At 41.2% G+C, this 22,539-nt stretch overlaps 2 pseudogenes; one reads left to right on the forward strand and one right to left on the reverse strand.

Annotated features, from left to right (window-relative positions):
* LOC120861582 overlaps window positions 1–22,539 on the forward strand; it is a 57,730-nt pseudogene that overhangs the window by 4,830 nt on the left and 30,361 nt on the right.
* LOC120862336 lies at window positions 8,892–8,983 on the reverse strand (annotated as a pseudogene).

A 22,539-nucleotide genomic window follows, 5' to 3' on the forward strand; every position in this document is an offset into this window, starting at 1 on the left:
ATTTTTTTAAAAAGAAAGAAGGATTTCTTGAATGAATCCACAAATGAGTGGATAAGTAAGTAAATGGTTAACCCTCAGGTCCTCTGAAGGTCTGTTCTAGGAAGATGTGCCTGGGTGATCTTTCTGAACATTTTCACTCCTTCTGTATCCTTCAGATGAATTGCTTAATGTTGTTGAGGTTCAGTTTTCTTACTTATAAAATGAAAGCAAGGCTACTAATTTCATTAGGTTATTGTGAAGCTCAAAATAAGTAATTCATGCTGGATACCTATCCATAACCCAGACACTGTTCCTCCTTACTTCATCTTCAGTCTATCTTCTACTGAAAGAAGTTATCTAGTGTTGCACTGAGACAGCAGTCATGCTGTAACGGGGTAAAAATGGTAACTTGGCCCTAAATAGCTCAAGTGTTTGAGTCTGATATGTTTAGAGGATTTTTATCTGGTGGTGGGTGTACGGGAGTGATGAGGACTCTATCAGTTTCTTGATATAGTTTACCTTACAACAGAAATCTTATAAATTAGAGTACCTGGGGCTTCCCTGGTGGCTCAGAGGGTACAGCATTTGCCTGCAATGTGGGAGACCTGGGTTTGATCCCTGGGTCGGGAAGATCCCCTAGAGAAGGAAATGGCAACCCACCATTAGATACAATGGAAAAGAGTATTAATGAACTGGAAGAGAATCCCGTGGATGGAGGAGCCTGGTAGACTACAGTCCACAGGTCACAAAGAGTCAGACGTGACTGAGCAACTTCACTATGAATAGTGCTCAAACTTCTACTTCCCAAAATATTAAAGAATAAATATCACAAGGAATCTCCTTGGCTCACAACATCTAAAATGCATGGATAAAAGATGTTAAAATGGTTATCTGAGCTGTCAGGAAAATGATGGAAATCATCAGGGTTAAAAATGCAAGAAAGCACAAATCTTCAGAGGTAACCAACCATCCTGAAGCAATGGGTCCCTGTGATTATTAACTTATCATTGGTGGCCTAGAATCTTAATTTTAATTGGCATCAAGCAGGGTTGGGGATACAATGCCTAGAAATTGAACCAGATGAAGACAGAAAAAGATCCATCTTAAGTAATTCAGGACACAGAAGTTGACATTTTTAATGCAAATGTAAACCAAAGGAAGAAAACCTAACCACAAAAGAAAACAATAAAGAAATTTTCTTATCTCAAGCTCACCACTGGATACAGTCTATCTTGAAAATTGTTGTTCACAAGTGGTCTTCATGATGGTTTAGAATCAGAAACTGAATATTGGTCCCACAATATTCAGCTTTGGAATTTAACTGAAAGTGATTCAAGATTCATAACAAGTTCCTGGATAAATATTCTTAAATCAAGACCTCAAATAGTTTCCTCAGGTAATTACAAACTAACTGAAATATAAAAATTATAAAAACACAAGAGGAATAAATTTTTTAAGTAAAAAAAAAAACTGCAAGAGGAAACAAGTCATTGGAATGAGAATAAGTAAAAAGAATAAGATCAATAACAAATGACAAGATTATAGCTACAAGAATAGATGATATTAGAATTATAAATTAAGAAATATAAAATAAGTAGGTTGATTCTCTTAATAAAGAAATGAGAATATTTGCAGTATAACAAGATATCAAAAATTATAGAATTTGACCAAATGGATCTTACAAAAGAATCAAATAAAACTCCTGGGTGAAAAGAAACACACATAGTAAATGAAACTAGAAAAACTAAGTGGATGGGTACACCATTAGATACAATGGAGAAGAGTATTAATGAACTGGAAGAAAGAACTGAAGAGCTACTAGATATTCAGCAGAGAGGAAAAGAGATTGAAAAAATAAAACAGAAGCTAAAAGACATTGAGAAGAGATGGTAGCAGCGGATGTCTAAGTCATGCTGATGCCCATGCTGTGGTAGTGGTGGTGGGGTTTCATTGAGAGGGTCCTGATCAGATGGGCCAGTGGGTTGTCATTATAACTCAGAAACAAGAGATTGAGAAATACACAAACTGCTATATAGGTTGCTCTGAATGTTCCTGAAACATAAGTAATATGTTTGGAAAATGAACACAGGGTGGTCTCTGGAAACTCTGGATTGTCATATGCACCATATGTCTGGATTAATGTTGGAATTTGATATGAAAATAAGAATAATGGAGCAGCTCATTCTCTGGAACATTCAAACTTCAAGGTCACCAAAAAGAGAATGAAAAAAAAAGGCTGCTCATTTCAAAGCCTATACCTCCAGAAAGCAGATGATATATTATGCCAAAGAATTCTCTAAAGATGTGTCAAGATCCATAGAAATTCTTGCTGATGCAACACAAAACAGTACATTGGGGAAGCAGAGACTGAATATGAGCACAGAGTAATCCTTGGAGAGATGCACGAAGTGATATGCAATTTACAAAGAGCTGTTTTTTATTATCTTCATGCCACAGCATATCAAAATTCTGTACCTGGATGGATAATTTGGGGACCAACTGAAAATATCAAATCTACCCTGGTGGCTCAGAGGTTAAAGCGTCTGCCTCCAATGCGGGAGACCTGGGTTTGATCCCTGGGTCTGATCCCTGGGTCGGGAAGATCCCCTGGAGAAGGAAATGGCAACCCACTCCAGTATTCTTGCCTGGAGAATTCCATGGACTGAGGAACCTGGTGGGTTGCAGTCCACGGGGTTACAAAGAGTCGGACACGACTGAGTGACTTTACTTACTTACTTACTTACTTATAAATTATTAAGACCTTGTGTATACAAACACACATTATAAAGGTCCAAGAATAGTTCTCACTATGACTGGAGGAATCTCCTATGATGCAAAGCTTAAGTTAGCAAAGTTTCATTTTGGTGACTTTTTGTGCCCACACAAAGGAAAAAGAACAGCTCTGCCTCCCTGTTAATTCATAGGAAGTGAGATTTGTTTGATGGATGACAAGTTACCTTTGACACACCTTGCAAGAGATGTTGAAGTTGTTGGTTACAAACATAAAAGGTACAGTCTCTCTTACAGTTGCAAACATACTCATGGGCAACTCTTATTTCAGAGGGTTGAATGTATCTAGTAAGCCAGCCCCGGAGAAGGCAATGGCACCCCACTCCAGTACTCTTGCCTGGAAAATCCCATGGATGGAGGAGCGTGGTAGGCTGCAGTCCCTGCTGTCACGAAGAGTTGGATACAACTGAGCGACTTCACTTTCACTTTTCACTTTCATGCATTGGAGAAGGAAATGGCAACCCACTCCAGTGTTCTTGCCTGGACAATCCCAGGGACAAGGGAGCCTGGTGGTCTGCCGTCTATGGGGTTGCACAGAGTTGGACACGACTGAAGTGACTTAGCAGTAGCAGAGAGCTGAAAGTTTAAAGCAAATAAAGAAGATGTGATACATATATAGGCTTATGAAATACTGCTGCTGCTGCTACTGCTAAGTCACCTCAGTCGTGTCTGACTCTGTGCAATGCCATAGATGGCAGCCTATGAGCCTCCCCCATCCCTGGGATTCTCTAGGCAAGAGCACTGGAGTGGGTTGCCATTTCCTTCTCCAATGCATGAAAGTGAAAAGTGAAAGTGAAGTCACTCAGTCATGTCCAACTCTTAGCGACCCCATGGACTGTGGCCCACCAAGCTCCGAAATACTACTCAGCTATAAAAAAAATTTTTTTGCCATTTTCAGCAACATGGATGGACTTGGAACACACATTGCACCAATATCAGTTTCCTAGTTTTGATCTTATTCCATAGTTATGTAAGATGTAATCATTGTGGGAACCTCAGTGAAGGGCACATGGAACCTCTCTACTATTTTTTGCAACTACCTATGAGTTTATAATTTTTCAAAATAACAACCTACTTTTTAGCCAAGCCCTTATTTTGCCAAGTTTATGGCCTCAAGGATGAACAAAACAGGGCTTTATACCATACTTCCCTCTAGTAACTTTATAATCCTTTTGGGAGAATAGGTAAGATGAAAATATATTAAAGATAGGAAAATGGTTGTAGTCATATGAGTAATGCTAGGGTTACAAAGACCAACAATTTCAAGACTTCAGTACTGAGTCTTTGAAATAACAATTCCAAGTGCCAACTGTTGAGAAATCAGCCTTGTTTCAGGGTCAAATTCATGCAGTTAAGGTGGACAGTACAGTAGAGTATCTCCAATATTAGACCAAAAGGGCTTGCCCCAGAACAGCCTTCAGTTTTCTGTTTGGAAAATCATCTAAAATCGATCTTGCCACATACATCATTCGTGTGCTAAGTGGCACGCCTTTTCCATAACTGATCACCACTTGCCCACACAGGCCACATGCCAACCTGAGTAATAGGGTGGAACCCTGGGCACAGGTCCTGGTTACTAGGCCAGCTGCCCATGTTCTGGGAGGACCTCCAGGGGCACACAAATTATGCGGACCCTCCCTGACATAGAGCAATCCATCACTTCTTGAGTGACCCTTCTCCTCTTGTATTAGTGAGACCCATGTTACCAAGGTCTGCCTTCCTTGGCACTGAGCCATTAGAGATTGTTGTTCTTTGTTCACCCATTTCTTTTCTTAAGAAATGGAAAGCAATTTGTTATGTAATATTCTGTGCCTACAATGGGATATGTGTATTGTATATAAAGCCACTGGCCAACAGAGGATTCCTAACATTAACGATATAATTGACTCTAGCTGTGTCCTTGTCCCCAATTTTTCCCACCTTCCTGCCTGTCCCACAAACATAACCAGTTTGAATTTTGTGTTTATCATCTCTTGCTTTTTAAAAATAGTAGACTACAAGGTAGGTATCCCAAACAGTGGTGCTTGGCTTTGTGTTTTTCTATGGATACTAGAGACTGTGCTCCTTTCTATTGATAGTGTTATACATAAACGCAAGATTTTCCACACTTAGGCCATAGAAATGTAATCTTTACTCATTTTAGATAGTGTCAGGTTGTTTTCCTAAGAAACTGTACTATTTTATAGCTCAACAGTAGTAAATAAGATTCAGGTTTTCCACACCCTCACCAACACTTTGTATTACCAGATTTCATCATTTTTTTGTTAATCTAGTGGATGTAAAATGATATCTCATTATGATTTTAATTTGCATTTCTCTGATTACTAATTTCTTTTTTGCTCACCTAGTGGATGAACCCAGGTGGCAATAGTGGTAAAGAACCCACCTGCTAATGCAGGAGACACAAGGGACACGGGTTTAGTTCCTAGATCAGGAAGAGCCCCTGGAGAAGGAAACCCACTCCAGTGTTCTTGCCTGGAGAATCCCATAGACAGAGGAGCCTGTCTAGCTACAGTCTATAGGGTCACACAGAGTCGGACATAACTGAACGATTTAGCATGCGCACATGTACAGTGGATGTAAAATGATATTTCATTATGATTTTACTTTGCATTTCCCTGACTGCTAAGGAAGTTACGAATCTTTGGGGAATTCCCTGGTGGCTTAATGATTAGGATTCTGCATTTTTACTGCTGAGGGCCCAGGTCCCATCCCTGGTCAGAGAAATAAAATTCCCACGAGCCTCAAGGTGCAACCAAAAACAAAAACAAAAAAACAATCTTAGTCATCTATATTTCTTTTTGTGAATTACTTTACCAAGTCTTTGGATTTCAATAGGTTGCAGCCATTCTTTATTTACTCTCCATCCTACTTCTTTGTCAGATGTGATATCAGGATTTTCTTCCAAGTTTATGGCTTATCTTTTTACACTCTTTATGATATTTTCAGCAAGCAGAAGTTATTAATTTTAGTGAAGTGAGATTTATTCATTTTTTTCCTTTTTGGTTTGCGCTTTTTGTGTCTTTCAATTCCATAAAGAGGAATTCACTGTGAAAGGGAAAACTTTAAATCTTTTAGAAGAAAATACAGGAGAACACCTTTATAACCTTTGGGTACAAAAGGATTTCTTAAATGAGACCCCAAAACTGTTCATCATAAACCATTGCTATGTTAACAAACATTTTTAGAGATTGTTAGGATAAGTCAGGAGGATAAGTTGACCTCTAGCTGCTGTTGTTTTAATTGTTTTCCCTGGAGGAATACACTGCTCTGAGCTGCCGCTGAAGGGGCAGTTTCAGAACAATAGGCTGTTGGCCCAGGCAGGGCCACTGCCTCTGTCCTAATTCCCATCCTTCTGCCCCCACGGCCACCACCTTCCCAGAAGGGAGGCACAGGGACCCACAGCAGTTTCTTCACCTTTAATTCTTCTTTGTTACCAGTGCTGATGGGGGTCTGTTTCCGCTAATCTTAACTGTGGCAAAATGCTCCAGGATGTCTATTCTTCTGGTTACATATGGAATTTCCTGGATTTCAGTTGATTGCTTGGGATGGGGGCTGATTAGATGCAGCTATTTCCAGGCATCCTTGCCTTTTCTTTCCTGAAAAACCATTGTGTTAGCAACATATTTTTAGGTGGGGCTACGTTATTCACATACATTTTATTTTCTTTTTCATCATACAATTTCAAACTAAATCCCCCCCCACACACACACACAAAAATGCCAGCATCAAGTGCTACTTTCAACAGTCCTGTCCTTTGTAATACCATTTGGGTAATCCTTATAATATTTTTAACATTTTATCATTTTAAAGCCCATTTTTTTCCCCTCTCCAATCTCATGATGCTTCCCTCCCCTTCCCACTCCTTTCTCATATGCCTATTTATGGATCATTATCCCCTTTTCCATCAACATCTTCTCAACTTAGTCCTTGGAGGGGACTCGGTTGGTGTGAGGCTCTCTCACGATGAATAGGATTTTTTTCACTCTTTGTAAAGTGCTGGCTTCCACTAAAGGCAGCTAATTTCTTTGGAGCTACTTGGAGTAAGTAGGTTAGGTTACCAGTACTGCTGCTTATCTCATTCTAAAGTCAATGATCCAATTCACATGATCACTGCCTATAAATGTGGGGAAACTATTACACAGAAGCCCTAGTCATTGATTAGTAGGTATTTCCTGAAATGAATCATTTACAAGACAATGCTTTGATTCCCAGAGTATTTCTAAGGCAATTAAGACCTCGTCAGTTGCTTATTTTTTGACTGTTGGATGACGGTCATTTTTTTCCTGGTGTAATGTGTGAAATGGAGACTCATTTTCTCTGTGTTCCAGCCACTGGCTCCTACTCATTTCTTTGTCCTGTACTTCTGTCTGAAATCTTCTCAGGTACACGCTTGTGAAACAGTTGATCTTGAGTTTCCATCTGTCTTGGTTTGGATTGCACTGAAACGTCATGGGTTGTTTTGATCGTTGAAGAAAATTGCAGTCAAGAGCTGCATCCTTCTTTCTGCCTTGCCTTCCCAGGTTCAGCCAGTCATGTCAGAGGGAGAATGAAGGGGATGTGTGGGTAGAGGACAGAGTGCCCTGTCTCTGCTCCTGAGACCTGGATGCTCTTTTGGTATGCCCACAGAGAATGAATGCTCTGCATCTTGCAAGGCTGCTTGAGGCTGGAATTCTTGATTTTCTATGCATACAGTATTTATGAATTTGTGTACCCCAGGCACTAAATTGCGGACTGTGCCTTAAAATCTGTGGGACAAGAAGTCAGATAATAATTTCTGTCTTACACCAAGCACTTTCTGTGAACAAGGCTTTCATGCTACGAGCTTGACTTACAGTGTTTTATTTAATCTTAGAAACACTGTGTGTCCTAGATGTGATCACCCACATAAGAAACCCAAGGCTGGGAGAGGTTGGTATTTTCCAGGTCATTCAACTAAAGAGTGAAGAAATTCAATTCAAACATAGATTTACCTAACTTCATAAGGTGCTTTTAACCACTGCACTGTCCTGCCTCCCTCTTAGAGGGAATAAATGATAGGCCAGAAATACATGAAGTCACGTGAAAGTCGCTCAGTCGTGTCTGACTCTTTGTGACCCATGGACTATACAGTCTATGGAATTCTCTAGGCCAGAATACTGGAGTGGGTAGCCTTTCCTTTCTACAAGGGACCTTCCCAATCCAGGGATCGAACCCAGGTCTTCTGCATTACAGGCAGAATCTTTACCAGCTGAGCCACAAGGGAAGCCCAAGAATACTGGAGTGGGTAGCCTATCCCTTCTCCAGTGGATCTTCCCAACCCAGGAACCAAACCAGGGTCTCCTGCATTGCAGGCAGATTCTTTACCAACTGAGCTAATACATGAAATAATACCAGAAATACATGGTACTAACTAAAATCACTGCAGATGGTGACTGCAGCCATGAAATTAAAAGACGCTTACTCCTTGGAAGAAAAGCTATGACCACCCTAGATAGCATATTCAAAAGCAGAGACATTACTTTGCCGACTGAGGTCCGTCTAGTCAAGGCTATGGTTTTTCCAGTGGTCATGTATGGATGTGAGAGTTGGACTGTGAAGAAGGCTGAGTGCCGAAGAATTGATGCTTTTGAACTGTGGTGTTGGAGAAGACTCTTGAGAGTCCCTTGGACTGCAAGGAGATCCAACCAGTCCATTCTGAAGGAGATCAGTCCTGGGTGTTCTTTGGAAGGAATGATGCTAAAGCTGAAACTCCAGTACTTTGGCCACCTCATGTGAAGAGTTGACTCATTGGAGAAGACTCTGATGCTGGGAAGGATTGGGGGCAGGAGGAGAAGGGGACGACAGAGGATGAGATGGCTGGATGGCATCACGGACTTGATGAACGTGAGTCTGAGTGAACTCCAGGAGATGGTGATGGACAGGGAGGCTTGGCGTGCTGTGATTCATGGGGTTGCAAAGAGTCAGACACGACTGAGCGACTGAACTGAACTGAACTAAAAGGAAGTTACAGAAAGGTGAATTTATGGTAAGCTGGAGTAGTCAAGGGTTATAGAGCAGAAGGAAGGGGTCCATAGAGAGCCTCTGATCCTACATTTCTCAAATTCTTCTCTTTAAGTTGTTAAAAAAAAAAGTAACATTAAAAAAATATGGAATGTTTTGTGAGTTTCTACAGGGGCCATGCTAATTTTCTTTGATTCTTTCCAATTTTAGTATATGTATTACCAGTGAATACGCTTACCGTTTTTAACTTACAACCCACAACATGACATGTATTTTACTTTCAGTTCAGTTCAGTCACTGAGTCATGTCTGACTCTTTGTGACTCCATGCACTGCAGACATCAGGCTTCCCTGTCCATCACCAACTCCTGGAGCTTACTCAAACTCATGTCCATTGAGTTGGTGATGCCATCTAACCATCTCATCCTCTGTCATTCCGTTCTCTTCCTGCCTTCAATTTTTCCCAGCATCAGGGTCTTTATGACCCAGTAAATGCATATATTTATAACTGAAACAAAATTTTACTTTAATACTGGCCCCAATTCTATGCAGTGCACCCCTACTTTTCTTTGTTTTACATCTTTTAAAAGAATTTTTAAAACGTGGACCATTTTAAAAGTCTTCATTGGATTTGTTACAATATTGCTTCTATTTTATATTTTTGATTTTTTGGCCCCAAGGTATGTGGGATCTTAGTTCCTTGACCAGAGATGGAATCCACACCCCATGCATTGAAAGGCAAAGTCTCAACCACTGGACAGCCAGGGAAGTCCCTATATCATTCTTGAAAAATAATTCTGGTCCTAAATGGATTCTATGACCTACAAATCCTGATCTAAAAACTTCAACAGATGGGAGACATCAAAGCCTGGATGTGCATCAAGTCCTTAGCATAATGTCTTGCAAATATTAAAGCCGAATGTCTTTATCTCTTTATGTGACCCAGCACACTCACGTAGCACCTCAGTGGCAGACTTGGGATAGAAGCCAGATTTCCTGATTCCCAGTCCAGGCTTTTTGAGTCAAGGAAAGCTTGTCAGAAGGGAGAGACTCTCCCGTGGCAGAGTTTCTTCATAGGCACAGGTAGAAGTGGGAGGAAACGGCAGTGGTGGGACACCGACATAGCCCCCACAACGGCCCGGGTCCAAGGTAACAGCGTGTTCAAACAGAATTCCAGAGCCCGTGCTCCTTCTGCGGTTGTCTCTCTTGTTTGCTCAGTAAAATGACCTGGGAGCCCTTCAGCAATACCAATGCCCAGGTGATACTCGGATCAATTAAATCCAATTATTTAGGGACAGAGATTGCCTTAAACCTTCCCCAGGTGATTTTACTAGAGAGCTACAGCCTCAGTGCAGTGTAGAAGGTATCCTTTAAAACTCTTCCTGTTTATCCTTCAAGCCTCAACACAAATGTCCCTCTCCCAAGCCCACAGAGTCCTGACTCAAATTCACAATCAAAGTGACTGCCTTTCCTTTACTGTATTCATCCAGCTCTCACAGATCCTTTCATCCAGTTTGTCTCCCTTGCAACATGGTACCCGGATTGAGTCCCAAGCTTATGCCTTACTCATCTTTGCATCTAAGTGTGTAATAAATATTTACAGAATACCCTTTGCTCAGATGGCTCTTCTTCCCCAAACCATCCAGACCTCGGAAATCTACTCTGATCCAGCTCCAACTCCTACTGAGGGTGATGAACACTCTCCCCAGGATCTGTTCTACCAAGGACAAAAGGGCACTCATGTGAGGAACTGCAAAATCCTGACCAGAGAAAACAACAGTTGTCAAATGCAGTGAGGCTGAGGCATCGCTCCCCAAATGGCCGGGCTTCCTCTCCCACTCATTCCCCGCCAGTCATCTCCTCCAGGTTTTCAGACTTCTGACAAGGCAGTGTGGCCCAATGGCAAGAACACTGTTGGACAGGAAGTGGGGAAGAACGGCCTTCCTGTCCTGATCGTGACCGTTAGCATATCCTGCTGTAGGGCCTCACTTTTCCGTTTTATTAGCTAGGAATGACAGCGTTCCAAACTCAATTGTCACCCTCTGCCCTTTCCCCTTGGGGATTATATAAGAACCCTTATATATGAAAACAAGCTTTGTGCAGGTCCTTGAGCTTTTCTGAGGACTGTGTTGTATAAATATGAGATACCTTTTGTTATTGTTTGTAGCCCAAGGGATTTGCGGAAAGAAGTTGAGAGCCAGCGATGCTCGTTTTATAGGCAGAAAATAGCTGCTGGAAAAACAATCTGGTGGTCAGAGCACAGTGTTCTTATCGAGCAGACAGAATTATCTTTCCCAGGCAGCCATGAACACAAAACACCTGGTGTACACGTTTCCTGCCCCGTCACATATTTTGAAAGAAAGAGACCTTTACCCTGAGCTGTCAAGCAGTGATCTTCATGAACTTCTGTCCACAGACCGCGACAGTTATCTTGGCCTGCCGCCGTGGAGTTAAATGGTAAACATAGCTGATCATCACTCGTAGGGCATCTTCTCCACATGTCACTCAGATCTTATCAGGTCCACACATGCATTTCTTCTTCCTAAAAATACAGGCCCTGGATAGGCTAAGAGTCAGGGGCATCCTGACATAGCCACCAAACACCGAGTAGGGTGCTGTTGAGAAGATGGGAAACTTGAAGACTTGATCCTGATCCAGCCATAGATTAAAACCTTTGGAGAGAAAACAAAATAAATCCACTAAAAACATTTAGAGAACCATACAAATCTATTCATAAGATTCACTCCCTAAAGACTCAGGTGTTTAAAAACAGTAGAAATCAGTGTGGGAAAGCTCCATGGAGGATGGGGATGCAGTATACACAGAAGGTGCTCGATGGTATCAGTTTAGTGAATGAAGGAAAATGGAAATGGGATTTGAAGGACAAAAAGCATTTGAAATGGTGGTGCTGTGTACTAAGCCACTTCAGTAGTGTCTGACTCTTTGCAAGCCAATGGACTGTAACCTGCCAGACTCCTCTGTCCATGGGATTCTTCAGGCAAGAATAGTGGGATGGGTTACCCTGCCCTCCTCCAGGGGATCTTCCTGACCCAGGGATCTAACCTGCGTCTCTTACATTTCCTACAACGGCAGGCAGGTTCTTTATCACTAGCATCACCTGCAAAGTCCTTGAAATGATGGAGAAGGAGCAAATAGCTGTGCTGGGAAAGCCAGAGCTTAAGGATTGACTTTGGAGGGAAGCAGGCTGACCTGGGTATGCCACTCACCAACTGTGTGATTCTGAGCCAGTCAGGGAAGCACTCTAAGCTCTACTTCCCTGATCCATTATAAGTCAGCACCCACAATACTTCAATCATAATTCTGGAGAAGAATAAAATGAGATTAGTGAAGGCAAAGTTCTTAGCCCAATGCCAGGCATATAGTAACTATTCAGTGTTCATATATTATTATTGTTTCTATTAGTACTAGGAAAAATATAAACCAAGGCAGGAATTGCTCAGTCTGAAAATAGGTTTTCTCCATAATAAAATAATTAAAATACTTGATATTAAGTGATATTTTTATATAATAAATTTGAGCAGCCAGAACCTGCCCATTGCATCATTTTGAGGGAAAGAAAATGTCTATTTATACCTCTCTCAAGCTCTGGTTTCCTGCTTCTTTCCCCATCCCTACTACCTCTGTATCCCCACGGTCCCACTGAGCACCTACAACCTCTCCTCTTTACCCTCTCCCTCCCTCCAGTCCCCACCTTCTTTCCCAACCTAACCCTGGTGAATCATAAGGATGGATCTACAACTGTAACCTTTCAGGCGATGATGACAGACTAAGGGGTCTGGGGACCAAGATTCTCTTAAATACTTTTTGATGCTATCAAGTCATATACGGACAACTAATCACCTCGACCACAAGAAGCTCTGAGCAGGAGAATTTCAAGTTCCTTTATAGATCAAATTTTCAAGAGTGAAAACAAGAATTCTTTCAGGCAGAGACATGGATTGGACCACCAGTGTCATAGCTAAGCCATGATGTCACAGATCATTAGGGCTGTTGGTAGCTGCACACAAGGGCTTGATGCAGGCCTCTGCTTGTTAAGCTGTGATCTCTCACACCTCTCCCTGCCCAGTGGTTGACAGTCATGCCCCTACTGGAATGGTCTTGGCCTCATTCCTAGGTTCACAGGTCTGTCTTGACTTCAAATTATTCAGTTGCTCAGTCATGTCCAGCTCTTTGTGACCCTATCGACTGCAGCATGCCAGGTTTCCCTGTCCTTCGCTATCTCTCGGAGCTTGCTCAAACTCACGTCCACTGTGTTGGTGATGCCATTCAACCATCTCATCCCAAACTTCTTAGCCTATCAGATAATGGTCTTTACATTCATCCCTTCCTTATTCTCTGCCTTCTCCTTAACTCCTGCCATGATAAACTTCTCCCCAGTGCCCTGAAATACCACATCCTTTCAGGTCATTGTTCTTTAGTCTGAACACCTTCCCTAACCTTCACCTGGTCAACCCTTGCTCACTCTACCAGAAGCAGCTTCAGTCTCATTTCCAAAGTAAAAACTATCATCTCCTCCAGCCTTTGGACTCTACAATTCTTTGTTCTGGGTTTTTCAGACTCCAAAAGTTTTGTATATAGTAATATGTTCAAGAAATATTTCTTGAATGAGTTCAGACTTCAATAATAGCATTTATTATGATGTGTGGTAATTGTCCTACTTGGTTTCTTCATCAGGCCGTGAGTTTCTCAAAAGGATGAGGTGAAGGGAAATTGTGTCCTTTATATTTGTATTCTAGGATCCCAGTATGTGACTCATAAGGCTTTAAGTTGAGTTCTGACAAATTTAAATTTTTCTAATATATTTTTTGCAAAACTAGTATTTTTTTCTTATTGTGAATTCTTTCTTTGATGATTAGGTTGCCCTTCTCTGTTAAATGTTGAGTTGAGGAAAGGGATAGGGAGATGTATCCAAAATACAGCTCAGAACATGAACAGCAGGAAAGCAGGTGAACCTGTCTTAGGTTCAGTTCAGTTCAGTCACTCAGTGATGTCCGACTCTTTGCGACCCCATGAATCGCAGCATGCCAAGCCTCCCTGTCCATCACCAACTCCCAGAGTTCACTCAGACTCACGTCCATCGAATCAGTGATGCCATCCAGCCATCTCATCCTCTGTCGTCCCCTTCTCCTTCTGCCCCCAATCCCTCCCAGCATCAGAGTCTTTTCCAATGAATCAACTCTATGCATGAGGTGGCCAAAGTACTGGAGTTTCAGCTTTAGCATCATTCCTTCCAAAGAAATCCCAGGGCTGATCTCTTTCAGAATGGATTGGTTGGATCTCTTTGCAGTCCAAGGAATTCTCAAGAGTCTTCTCCAACACCACAGTTCAAAAGCATCAATTCTTCAGCGCTCAGCCTTCTTCACAGTCCAACTCTCACATCCATACATGACCACAGGAAAAACCATAGCCTTGACTAGATGGACCTTAGTTTAGAGTCTCTGAAATTGGAGGCTGAGTCTCATGCAAGTGCTCTCAGGGACACTTTGGAGGCAAAGTTAAGCAAGATGTGGATTCTGCTGCAGTCCAGCCTTAGCCCAATGCCATGGAAAGCTCTGAGACAAGGGACAAGGATGGCCTCACAGAATTATCCCATCTGGAGGCACCCTTGAATTTGTAGTTGGCTGCAACCACCCCTGGACACCTCCCAGGCATTTCTGGGTAGAGGACCTCTTGTGGACAAAGAGCAAGTCTTCAGGGAAGGATCAAGCTGCAAGCCATTGGTCACCAACTCACAGCAGCGGAACGACAAGAGAGCTGGCCTGGGAAAGGATCTGGGAAGCACAACCATAAAGCTTCTACCATACCCTTAAAACAAAAGATGATGAAAGGATTTACCCCTAGAAAGGATTATGTAAACCTTTATTTAAAGCCTGTCTCCTCTTATTTCATTAACAGGTCTATCTGGACCAGTTGCTCACTTCTTAATAGATGAGAAATTGCAAGAGAGTAGAGAGTGCAGAGACTCTTAAAGGTAAATGCACTTGTAGAACCCCAAAAGAAGCAGGAATTCCAAACAGCATAGCAGTCTGGAACCTTGTGGTATAGAGCCCTAGAGGGTTATAAATTCAAGTCTAAAAATATTGAGATTTACAGCCATACCCTAAGTCAACGAGAAAGGTTAGCAAACTGCATTTTGCATCCTATGTTTAAAAACACAGGATGATGTGCCAAGTAGCTTTAAAATATTTTGTTCAAAATTTGGAAGCTTATAGAATGCAAATAATTACATAGTCATTTTATTTTTGCAGATTATCTCCTTCGCTGCCAGTCCTTCAATAAGTGAGGTGTCACTGAACTACACCTTCGAGAAAACCTGACTTCTAGGAGCCTGTTGAAACTCCTTGGATAGTAGCATAACTTCAGACTTGTTTGAACCTTCTGATGGTTCTGATGCCATCTGGCACATGTGATTACATAATCAGAGCTGATAGAAACCTCCCATCACCACATACCCACAGTCTGGTATACAGCGAGTTCTAGCCTGGCATCAGACATGTGGGGTTCAAGTTCTTCCACTATCATTACGTCTGTGTGATCCTAAACAAGTCATTTGTCTTCTCTGAATCTCAGTGTCTTTGTCTGTAAAGAGGGCATTATCATATTTATCATATTAAGACTTGCTATGTCACATATTACACCAATGTATTATATGTACTATGTTATTATATTTATTATATTAACAATATTTTTTTATCATGTCTCATCAGCCTGCTATGAAGCACAAATGAGATAATGAGAAATTGTTCATAAGGGGTGTGAAATAATTAAAATGAAACAGTATTTGGAAAAGTAAACACTTTCATTCCTTTATTCTTTCTGATGCAATTTTTGACAGTTTACGTAAACCTATAAAACTGAGACAGTAGACACGAATGCCATCTCCCATCGACCTACTCTGCCCAAGTGCTCTGCTGCCTGTCTTCCTAGGCTGCCCTCCTGGTGGCCAGCTTGTCGCCACATTTCTTGCTCTGGTTTCAGAATGAATGCCTTTGGAGAATGGGCTTTCTCAGGAAGAACATTGCACAATCAGAAAACACTGATCTGCCAAGTCTGTAATATTTTTTTTCCTGGAGCCTTTTCAGGAATGTGTCACAGGAGGTGGGGGAGATGGGCCATGGAACAGAGAGTACTAGGCACCAGCCACCAGGTAATAAAATGTCCTAGCATTCCTTTTCAGAATCTAATGAAGACATCAATCTTCATTAAGTCAAAGGGTCTGGGGTCCACAGCAGTGAGATTCACTAAAGCCGCTTCAAAAAGCGGGAGGAACAACGACCAAAATCCAGGCCAGAAAGCAGGAGGCGGTGAATTCTAGAACTCGATGATGTCTTTTATCAACAAGGGTTGAATTTGCCAATAGCTATAGCAATTTTCACTAAATATGAGCTCAGTGTTGTGTCGGAGCTGGCTTGCCCCAAGTCAAGAGAGCCAGTTTTTCCCAACCTCACACTCAGTGATGTCATATCAGTAGCTTGTCACTGACCAAGGTGGCAGTATTTACACCATGGAAACCAGCAGGTGCCATCAATAGGGTCCCTCACACCCCACCCAGAGAGCCAGCCTACCAGTACATCACTGCTTAAGCTTGTCTCCAAATGTCAACAAGATGTGTGGAATCCTGAAATAGCTTTCAGAAGAGCAGTGCTGTTCTTGAATTTCCGTGTGAACCACTGAGGGGAAAAGGTCTGTGTATATAAATATCAGAAATTTTTTGCTTTCGGATTCCGAATCACCTTCCTCTCTTTTCCTTCAGGCTGAATGTGGAGAGTGGCTACTACTGAACTGAGAAAAACCTGAGTCACTGCAACATCCTTGGCATTGTCCATTCGATTGTTTTTTCCCACAAGTGTTTCCCAGGCTTTAGCTTCTGCCGGTACAGAGGACTCCTACGGACTGCAATTATCCCATGGGGAGTACACCCTCATTACCGGATCCTGCAGAAAAAGGAGGAGGAAGATGCTGCTCTCTGCTTGGAGGAAGTTTGTGAAACAGACTGGATCCAACTGAAAGTGTCCAACCCTAGTGGTATGCTGTGCTTAGTCGCTCAGTCATGTCTGACTCTTTATGACTCCATGAGCTGTAGCCCGCAAGGTTCCTCTGTCCATGGCAGTTTTCTGGGCAAGAATACTAGAGTGGGTTGCCATGCCCTCCTCCAGGGGATCTTCCCAACCCAGGGATTGAACCCAGGTCTCCCAAATTGCAGGCAGATTCTTTACCATCTGAGCCACCAGGGAAGCCCAAGAATACTGGAGTGGGTAGCCTATACCTTCTCCAGGGGAATTTCCCAACCCAGGAATCGACCGGGGTCTCCTGCATTGCAGGCGGATCCTTTACCAGCTGAGCTACTAGTGAAGCCTGGCCAACCTTAGTAGGAGAACATAATTTTTTTTTCTTTTCTTTTCTTTTTTTTTTGGTCACATGACATGGCTTATAGAATCTTAGTTCCCAAACCAGAAATTGAACCCGTGCCCTCAGCAGTGAAAGTGCAGAGTCCTAACCACTGGACCATAGGGAATTCTCCCTTCTTTCTTTCCATACCAAACTGTAGGACTAATAGAGAGTTAAGGGGAATAAAAAAAACAAACATGCACAGTATCCACTTCCACAGACCTGTCTTTCTGACATCTTTGTGGCTGTAGCTGGTGATCCACATCACTCTTTCCCATAACTTACCTAGAGGTTGAGAGGAAAAGGGGTGGGGAAAAATTAGCATTTATAGAGCACTAACTGGCTATCAGGTACTACAGTGTCTTAACCTAGTTGCCACAGCAACCGTGCAAGAAAGATACTATTACTTTCATTTTTTTCAGAGAAGGAAGGATAAGAATTACCTAAGGTTATCAAGGCACAGAAGCGGGAATTTGAATATTGGTCTCTGACTTCAGATTTGGGGCTCTTTTCACCGTTTCTACTACTTTATTGACCCGTGGAAAAAACAAAGCCCAACTGTGGAACTAGTTCTGGAGACTTGGTGCAGGCTGTCTGCCTCCCTGGGGCTGGCCTTCCACAAGGATACACACTGAATTGCCCAGTGAGGAAAAAAGCTAGCAGACTTTCAGGTGCGGGGCTTACAGTTTCTCATGGGCAGTTTTGAAACAAACTCCAAGTCTTTGCTGTCATGCTCACTAAAGATGTAAAGCAGGACAAGAGCATGGGAATCAAAGACAAATCCTGAGCAAAGTTTTGAAGAACTTTTTTTTTTTCAAGCTGTTCTGTTCTATAGCCTAAGTAGTCAACTCCTCCCAATTTAGCCTCACATGATCACCTATGTTCTCTAAAGAAAGAAAGAAAAGAGTGTTCTTTCCAGTAACTTTACACTAGGAGAAATACACGATGGTCTTACCTCAGACTTCACATCAGCAATTGTGCATCACTTCGGGTCGTATCCCAGGCTAAGGAATGTGACTCACTCCCTTTGGTTTTCCGGGATACACCCTAACAAAGGACTTGTCTTCTCAGGTTTCAGTGATAAAGATGTTATGGATATTCATAACTTAAATTCATAGAGTATGCCAACTCACAACTCAGTGAAGTTAACAGGTTTTTTTTTTTTAGATTTTAGTTGAAGTGGTGAAGATATTTTATTGATTTATGCTTGCTACACCTTTACACATTCAAAGACAATCATTTATGCTTCCTCTAAATCTTCTTTACGCCTGGGCAATGACTTCCTTTAATGGACTTTTTATATTTTTGACTATGTAAATAATAGATATTCAAAGGTCAAGTAATAAAAATTCTAATATAAAATGATATAAAATAGAATGTTGGTTTAATTATTAAAGTGAACACTTTAACAAGAAATTATACCTTAGAAGTTTAATCTTGGCACCCCAATTTTTAACATAAAATTTTATATACAATTTTATATAAAGTATTTAAAAATGTTTTATTGTGCTATCCTAAAGTCTGGGCTTCCCTGGTGACGCAAATGGTAAAGAATCTGCCTACAATGCAGGAGATGTGGGTTCAATCCCTGGGTCAGGAACAGTCCCTGGAGAAGGAAATGGTTACCCATTCCAATATTCCTGACTGGACAATTCTGTGGACAGAGAAGCCTGGTGGACTACAGCTTATGGGGTCACAAGGAGTTACACGACTGAGCGACTAACAATTTTTCACAAAGTCTAGCAAGAAAAGAAAGAGAGAGAGAGAGAAAGTGTACATGTATTATGTTATGAATATGTTCAGTTGAGGAGAAGGAAATGGCAACCCATTCCAGTGTTCTTGCCTGGAGAATCCCATGGACAGAGGAGCCTGGTGGGCTGCCATCTATGGGGTCGCACAGAGTTGGACACAACTGAAGTGACTTAGCAGCAGCAGCAGCGTGCTCAATTGAAAGTGTCTTTCTGACCCACAGATGGAAATGTATGCAGTGGATATTCAGGTCTGGAACTTAGGAGGAAGTTTTGGGCTATAAGTATACTTTTGAAATTTATCAGTATATAGATAGCAATTGGAGCTATAAGAATGGATAGGATCATCCAGTAAAAGTACATAGAGTAAGAAGAGGATAAAGTCTAGAACTGAACCCAGAAAATCCTCTACATTTGAAACTCAGGACTATTCAGATGTCTAAAGCCATCCAAATACTTCTACCATCTCCAGGCTGACTCCAGTTGGGATTCTGTCTTCTTCTACCTTTCAGGTAAATTGTAAACCAGAAAAGAGGCTTCACTGACATTTCAGATCATGTTGGATTTTTTTCCACACCAATTTGAAAGCTGCATCATGGGAGAATTGACATTTTAAGAAATGGCATGGGAGAACTCACATTTGAAGTTAGGATGTAGGAGCAGTCAACAGATACAAACCCAAAGATAATTCAGTTATTAGAATTATCATAGCAGGACTTTTAATCAACTATTGTAATATGTTAAAGAAATTGTATCAAAATATGAATATAATAGGTAAAGAGACAAACTATTTTAGGAGAACAATTTAAACAATAAAAAATTGAGAATATAAAACTGAAAAATATAATATCTATGACACTGGTGCTTAAGCTTAAGAATAGCATTTAAATACTGCAGAGGAAAGGATCCGTGAATGGGAAGAAAGCGCAATAGCAATTACTGAAATAGGAGGAAAGAGAAAAAGAAAAATGAATAGATTATTAATAAGCATGGAATGAAATCAAGTTTCTAATGTACATATAATTTTTTTAAACAGTCACTCCCCATTCTTTCCTCTCCTCGGCCCCTGGAAACTATGCCTTCTTTATTTTTTATTTTGTTATTTTTTGGCCACACTAAATGGCATGTGGAACTTCCCTAACCAGGGATTGAACCTGTGTCCCCTGCAGTGGAAGCATGGAGTCTTAACCACTGGACCAGCAGGGAAGCTCATATCCATGTAATTTGAGTATGAGGGGGAGAGAAATAAGCAGACAGAAAAAAATACTTTAAGAAATAATAACTGAAACTCTCCAAATCTGATGGAAACATGAACCCATGGATCCAAGATATTCAACAAGCCCCATGCAAGATAAATATAGAGAAAACTTCTCCTAAATATATGATGCCCAAACTGGTGAAACATAAAGAGAAAGAGAACACTTTAAAAGCAACCAGAAAAATAAGATATACATACCAGGAACAATGATATGAATGATAGCTGATTTCTTATCAGAAACTATACAAGACAAAAAACATCTTAGAAGACAATGCAATACCATCTTTAAAGGAAATAAAACTGTCATCACTGAATTCTATATCCAACTAAAAGATTCTTCAAAAATGAAGGTAAAGTAGGGACATTTTCAGATGAAAGAAGACAGACAGAATTTGCTGCAAGTAAATTTATACTATTCAATACATTATATGCTAAAGAAAAAAATCTCAGACTAAAAAGAAATTTATCAGATAGCAACTGGGATATACAGAAAGTAAAAAATAGTGAGGAAAGGTAATGAGCTCCCAGTTTCCTGTCCAACATGTAAGGAACTTTAAGAAGTCACTACTCTCTCTGATGCTGGGAGGGATTGGGGGCAGGAGGAGAAGGGGACGACAAAGGATGAGATGGCTGGATGGCATCCCGAACTCTATGGACATGAGTCTGAGTGAACTCCAGGAGTTGGTGATGGACAGGGAGGCCTGGCGTGCTGCGATTCATGGGGTCGCAGAGTCGGACACGACTGAGCGACTGAACTGAACTGAACTCTGTCCTAACAGGGAAAAGCTGAACAAACTAGAAAATCAACAATTCTTAGACCTCTCTGTCGGAGAAGTGAGGTCAAAGGTCAAACTGTTGCCCTTCAAATTGAAGAAAGAAGTGAACAGAAAGCCACAACTTATTGCAGCAGAAACTTACAAGTAGAAACTTTTGTGGGAACTACTGCCTGGGTAGAAAAACCTCAACTGTAATTAACAAATTGCTGCAGGCTGAGTGTGGACAACTCTGAGAATTCTCAACGAAAGGTAAAATTTGAAACTAAAAATGCGAAAGGCATCTATTTGGTTTTTAGGACAAAATAACTCAAAGAAGCACAGAAAGCCAGTTATTGAAAAAATTCCCCAACAAATTTTAGCCACAGTCCCTGTCTTCAGCTTGGACTAGAAAACAGTAAACTACAGACAAAACAAAACCTGCCCTTTTGAAGAAATCTTATTTAAAGAACAGAAAAGAGGAAAATAAAATAGTCTTTGAAATGTGGCAGCTGGTTTTTAGGGAGCCCTGGAAGCTTGCCTTAATCATTCTGGTGAATGGAATACATGTGGTCATTGGAAGATGGCCATATTGTTTCTTGTCAGTAACGATCTTCATATGAAGAGAGGATGCTGGCCTGGGCACTGTTTGATGTCACTTGGGCAATCTGAGATATCAAGGTCAAGTAGCCTCAAGTCTTTCATTCCATATCTTCACTGAATCTCCCCCATATAAGTTTCTTGTCACTGGACGATGAGTGAATGATGGACTCATCAGGGTAGAAAGACATTACACTGATGGAGCCAGCATGGTGGGACAGCTCTCACAAAATACTCCTGTTTCTGAAATCCTGCACAAACATAAACATGTTGACTGAGCCAGCTGCTATTATGCTTCTATCAGATGATCAAGACCATCTCAGAAGATTCTTTTGAAAGTGGCGCCCATTTTCTTGAAATACCTTATCATTTACTTATCACCCTCCAAGATTAAATGTTTGTAAATCTAACAAAATATATACAAGATCTTCATAAGGAAAACTACAAAAGTCTGATAAAATCAAAGACCTGAATAAGTGGAGAGATATTCTGTGTTCATGAATAGGAAAACAGCACTATCAAGATGTCAGTTCTTCCCAGCTTGATCTATTGATTCAGTGCAATCCCAATCAAAATCCTAGCACATTACTTAATAGATATTGGCAGACAAACTGATTTTACAGTTTACATAGAGAGGTAGAAGACCTAGAATAGCCAAAACAATACTAAAAGAGAAGAAAACAGTTGGAAGATTGATATTACCCAGCTTTAAGACTTACAACAGTAATCTTGTGTGATGTTGACAATAGAAAACAGATAAATGGGATACAATTGAGAGCCTAGAAATCACTTTCCACAGATATAGTCAACTGTTCTTTGACAGAGGAGAAAAAGCAATCAGTTCAGTCAGTTCAGTTCAGTCGCTCAGTCATGTCCGACTCTTTGTGACCCCATGAATTGCAGCACACCAGGCCTCCCTGTCCATCACCAACTCCCGGAGATCACACAAACTCATGTCCATAGAGTTGGTGATGCCATCCAGCCATCTCATCCTCTGTCGTCCCCTTCTCCTCCTGCCCCCA

Source organism: Oryx dammah, unplaced genomic scaffold (genome assembly GCF_014754425.2).
Source record: "Oryx dammah isolate SB20612 unplaced genomic scaffold, SCBI_Odam_1.1 HiC_scaffold_3, whole genome shotgun sequence".
In the NCBI taxonomy this organism is placed as follows: domain Eukaryota; kingdom Metazoa; phylum Chordata; class Mammalia; order Artiodactyla; family Bovidae; genus Oryx; species Oryx dammah.